At 37.6% G+C, this 6,000-nt stretch overlaps 1 protein-coding gene across 3 annotated transcripts in view; it reads left to right on the top strand.

Moving 5' to 3' along the window:
* The window catches only part of LOC122796327 (maternal DNA replication licensing factor mcm6-like), a 501,477-nt gene that overhangs the window by 472,608 nt on the left and 22,869 nt on the right, over positions 1-6,000 (top strand). The window lies entirely within an intron of this gene.

Below are 6,000 nucleotides of genomic sequence, written 5' to 3'. Positions count from 1 at the left end.
TGACATCACTGAACAGAAGTAATTGAGCACTCTGGTATGACTTTTGCAAACAGTAGCTCTTCTGAAATATAACAAAAAAATATTTAAAGATGAGAAGGAATGTCAGGTGGACAGTAAAGGCAGACTGTGCCACGCAACAAAGTCCACAGATATCACTCCATGCATGAATTGGGGTCTATATCACTCAGCGAAAATTCAGTTCAGCGAACTTAATTTTCGGTTCACTTACATTGAACATGCTGTTATTCGAACTGTTCATGCTGAGATCATGGTACAGTGAGGATCAGGAAATTTGCCCTTTCCCCAGTGTTGTGTGATCTCTGAGTTGGTATATATAATTAGCGGGGGGTATGGGAGTGGATTTTGATGAACAGCATTTCCAATGAAATGCCTTTTGCTAAACTGTTTATTTGCTCAAGTGATACAGGACCCCATGAATTATCTGTTTTTTTTACAAGAAAGGAAACATTAACTTGAATGTCATGATCCATAGTTCTGGACTAGATGCTACCCCTTTACCTGCACAGCAGTATGCCATGCAGCAGCCTGGGGCCCTACTACTGTTGCCATTTGGTTGTCATTAATCATAGTGTTACTGGAACTGGGAGCTGCAGTGACAGCATAGGTCACTTCGCCACCAGACCGGTGAATGATCATGTTCTGCAGAATGCAACATGCAGTAAACAGCCAGCATGCAGTAGTTGGGTCATACTGAAGGGCACCCAAAGACTCATCCAGGCACCTAAAATGACTCTTCAGTATGCCGAAGACCCTTTCAATGACAATACATGTCTGGGGCAAGCTGTGTCATAGATGTCTTCTGCAGTCCCATTTGGATTTCTCACTGGAGTCATGAGCCATGTTCCAGTGGATATCCAGCATCACCTGGGGAAGAAAATGACAAGGTGGGAGCAAAACAAAGGAAAAATGGCTTAGTATTCAGGAATACATTTTACCATGAATAACTACTTGAATACAATAAGAAAAAGAAAAAAAATATTTTAATTGCCAATAAGATTAACACTGGGCATCTTACTATGCAGGAAGAGGTGGTAGAGTGCCAGATATGGGAATCGTGCACTGGCAGGATACTGGGCAGGCACATTAGTGAGGCACCCCCATGCATCACACACACTACCTGAGAATTGATGGAATGGTAGGCCTTCCTCTTGCAGTGCCACTCACCCCATGGACTAGTAAGGGGGCCCTAATTGCAACACTGATGCAGTCTGTTGCAATGAGTACCTCATAAAAGGCACTTATAGTTCTGGCTCAGTCCTGAGGTGACACCAGGAAATAGATGTACCACTCCACATGTGCTAAACGTCCATTCAAGAACTGCTGTAGTTTCTTCAAGGCTGAAGCCTGTGAGATCCCCAACATATCTACAGTCAGTCTCTGGAAGGTCAGTGACAAGTATTTTGAGGGTTATATACATACCCGAGTATCCACAGGGATAGATGTCCATGCATTCCTCCAGGGGTCATACTGAAACCTTTATAATACCCTATCAAGTTTCTCTGGATTATCAGTTATAATGAATTATCTGTCTATATTGCCGCCTCCTCAACTGACGAGCACTGTTAGACACAAGCAGTTTTGGCTCAGCCAAGACTAGCAGCAAGTGACAGCACTTTCAAAGACTGGAAAGTAGATAAGATTGACAACACTCTCCTTTATATAACGTATCTGTGGACAGCATGAAAAAGCAGGAAAAATTCACTAAATTGGAAATAGGCAAGAGAACCTTTCATTAGCATATGATGGGTTACATCATCCCTCACTTACATCATATAATGTTCATTTGCTGCGGCTTATTTGCAGGTTTCTGGTGTTAGCATGAATGACTTCTATGAATTGGGGCTTAGATGCACTTATTCACAGATGGTCTTAACGCGTCCATGTAACTGAATACCACCCAGAGACTAGAAGACATGGTCAACTAATCTTGGATTCCAGTAACAAGTATAACAGCACTGTGAACATTCTGGTGTAGAATGCTTGCCAGACTACTAAATAAGATGGATTACAAGAATTTCCTGACACAAGTCCAATTATTTGAATTTTTAGTTAACTTTGATTATTTAGAAGCACTTGTAATTCAAGATTATAAGCATAACATCTTTGGAGCCAATAAAGAAATGGAATTTGTAAGAGCTAAGAGAGGCTATGTTACCCTTGTAAATAAAAAAAAAAATCAAAATTAAATAGCAAAATAAGGCATGTGCATCTTAATTGAGTTAACATGGAAGAGAGAGAATTATAAATTACTAAATTAATACATTTCACTGAGGTTAATAGGGTCCGACAGTATCTGTGGGAAATATTTGATAACAGCAGGTGAATGTAATTTAAATGATTATGGGTGGTTTTATAGCTGGAAAAGGATTATCCACAAGTTATACTATATATAATATATAAAAGATTTTCAGTAGAGCCATAGATACATAAACATGTAAAATTTGACAGTATTAAATGGAAATGGTAAACCTCAAAGTAGATATTTAATTGAATCACAAAAAACGGCCATGTAATAGATTATGAGGGTATGAAAGGAATGTGTAATCTTAATCGATATAAGGACTGAAATTTATCACCAGTAATTGTAAGAGAATAATGTTTAGATGTAGGGCAGGAAACTAGACTCAAGGCGAGCCAGAAGAAAAAAAAAATGAACAATATTGCTAAGTAATCAAAGAATCTGAGAAGAATTAATTGAAATGAATAACATTCAGGATAGTTCAACCAGGATAAAAGTAACTGATCAAAGAGGAGTTGAATGTTAGAGGGTCCAAGAATAAGATAAATGCTTCGCTTGGCTAGTTATGGCACAGAAAGAAGAAATGTTAAAGAAATGGTATCTCATTTACTATTCTATCATAAAGGAGTATAATAGTTTGATAAAAAAAATCAACTGCAGCAAACTGAAGAAAAGACCTGAATATTCTAGCATTTATCAGCTCATGGAACCAGGAAAAAGCACTGCAGGTGAACTAGTAGTATGCATGTCATGAAGTATGGTACTTACCGAAATTAGAATCAGAAAATATATTTATAAAAATTCGATAGTTTTAAAGATGGCATTCAATAGTAAATACAGAAAAACAAATTAAAACTCGTCCATTAATGAATTGTTTAAATTGCAACTGAAAACCGTTAATTTCTTCGAATTTTAGGGATAAAATTTATGACCTCCAGCACTAACTGGTCAACGTGGGTCTACCAATTAGCATGACGGTGATCCCTGATTTAGAGCTGCGGTAAAAGTGGATTTAGAAATACCTCATTAATAGTTAATTATCATGTCTCTGAATTGAACAGTGTGCTGTCAGACATGACTTGGTGTTCTCCTTACCATCTCGCACATGGTTGTACAATCACCGCTCAACACGCAGAGACATACTCGTGCATCTCTTACATACATGGTTGCTCCCACAGGACCACTCCCACACACCCTCAAGCATAGTCCTGCAAAGAGGCAGTTTCTCTGTTCTCATTTCCCAAAGTGACCATCCAGGCAAGTTTTACATACACTTGTTTAATCACACACGTGGATGGCTGCATGGTACCTACCTGTAGTTATGGTAAATTCCATGACCGTTCCATAGCAGTGGATGAGTGTACACCATCAAAGATGGCATACATTGTTTTCTCCCTGCAAGAAAAATAATTCTGTAATGCAGTTTTCTGCATCTATTTACCATATTATTCTAGTGTTGGTACTATTTCTGTGGGGTACAAATGACTAGTATTAACTGTGCCCCCAGACTGCTGCATTTCCATGCATCTTCACCAGAGACTGCTGTCTGCACAACAGCTGTCAGCAGTGTACAACTATAGCAACAGAACAGTCTCTGAATCACTCATGCTTACTGCACTGTGTAAATCTTCCAAGTAAAGGCTTCCAGATCATGGTAAACCCTTCAAAATCCTTTGGTATTATCAGGAAATTTAAAACTTTTAGTATTGCAAAGTCAGAGTGGGATAATTGTATCCACCTGTCAGAAAAGGGATACAAATATTCTGCAGTGCATCATTCCATAACATTGCTGGGCATATTGAAAACCTATGGCAGTTGATTAGGAGGAATTAGACTAAAAATGAATAGAGTATATTTAATAAAATAATTTACTGAAAACTGGTCCACTCATTAGGCTTGTTTTGTCTTTAAGTATATAATAGGAAAATATAAACAGAATCAACAGGAGCAAAACCTTGCTTTTTTTATTTTTAGAGCAGCACTTGACATAGAGGATTATGATAATGTCTGATCATAACCAGCTTATGTTTGAAGCAGGGATGCCAAGAAACTCTCCTCTTGAGCGTTGCTCTTCAGGTTATTCTTTGCATCTTTGTCACAGACATATAATAGGGGATTATGGCTGGAGACCCAATCATAATTTTTTGTAGTGCATAGAGCTTTGTCTGCTCCAAGTACTACAAGTTACAGGGGAAAAAAGGTGTAGGAGCTCAGTGTTTTACCTGCTTTGAAAGCTGGTAAGGCACTTATCGGTGTCAAACTTTGCTTAAGAATTCTGAACAAATTCAAAAATAATGGAGGTACAAAGGATAAAAATCCTGGACATTTTTTAAATATTGCTCTAATTCAATTGTTAATTGAATAACAGGTTTTGCATCAGCATGCGTTTTTTTGAACAGTAACAAGTATGAAATTCTTTGTGGCATTATTGAGTAACTGTTGTCCTCAGTTATTTAACAAAAAAAAAAGTTATGAAAGAATAAAAATGGGCAAATTCAGAGGTGTTCCCCTTAATCAGGGACATTTGAGAGGTACAGCAGATAGAAACTGACTCTGACATAAGGTAAAACAGCTTTTAAAAACTGTTAGATACTTTATTCTTACACATTTAAGTTCTAACCACTTTTAAAGCAGTTTTATCGTCTGCTGTGGTTATTTGTTGGCTGGCACTGTCCTCTTAGTTCTAGTTTAAGATACAATCTTAACAGTGCTTATAGTGTCACTACCAAGATGTAGTTAAGAACCCCCAAGCGCTGTTAAGATTGAGTCTTGTTACAGGTAAGAGCTGAAATTCTTCTTTCTGGATTTAAGAGTATAGTCACAGCACTCCATGTACTACAATTTGATCAGTAAAAGAATTGAGGAAAACAGTCAACAGAGAATGATATAAAAAACTAATTTTGTATAGTAGTAAATAGGCTGGGGTATATAGAGCATCAAAACAGGATTGGGTGTGGTATTTATTCCAGGGCGTGGTCATTTTTGTTCCTAGGATTGTCATTTCAGGGCTCCGTTTCCCTCTCTCTGTTAGCATGAAAGCACCCAAACCTGCCCTTGATTTGATTGAATACTGAGCTTGATTGATGGCTTGGGCACGTGGCAGGTACCCTGAAGTTTTTGAACCTGGCCTGCTTATTATATCCTTGGCTGGATATAGCCCATTTAGCTAAGGCTACTCCAGTAGTGATCATTCTAACATCTACTGTTATGGTAAATTTACTTACAAAACTGTACTTTCTCCTCAGAGTAACAAAAAAGCAGACTATCAAAACAAATATCTAGTGTATTGGAGGTGAAAATTAAGGTGGTTTTGGTCCTCTCCGATAATCTCTGCTTGACCAGAGGTACCAGGCAGGGGTGTCCTCTCTCCCTTTTACTATTTGCATTATATTTAAAACCACTGGCTAAGAAAACAAGGGACTCAGAAATTCAAGGATATGATTAGTATAGTCAAGAAAAATCTGGTTGTATTTGCAGACAATAGTATTTTATACTTGACAAAACCCAAAAGGGATATTACAGTTCTGTGGAACAAATTAGGACAGTTTCAAGCATTTTGGGATATAAAATTAATGAAGCTAAAACAAAAGCAATAGCTCTAAATTATGTACCCGCATACAAATGGGTTCAGCAGTATCTGTATTTGAGGACATGATAAAATAAAGTATTTAGGAGAATTGTTTAAAAATGATATACTGATTTGGCAGCTAAGTATATGTGGGAAGGGACTGAACAAAATA

The sequence above is a fragment of the Protopterus annectens genome, chromosome 3.part0 (genome assembly GCF_019279795.1).
Source record: "Protopterus annectens isolate FY-2018-M chromosome 3.part0, PAN1.0, whole genome shotgun sequence".
Classification (NCBI taxonomy): Eukaryota; Metazoa; Chordata; order Ceratodontiformes; family Protopteridae; genus Protopterus; species Protopterus annectens.
This window is presented reverse-complemented; position numbering and strand designations above follow the sequence as displayed.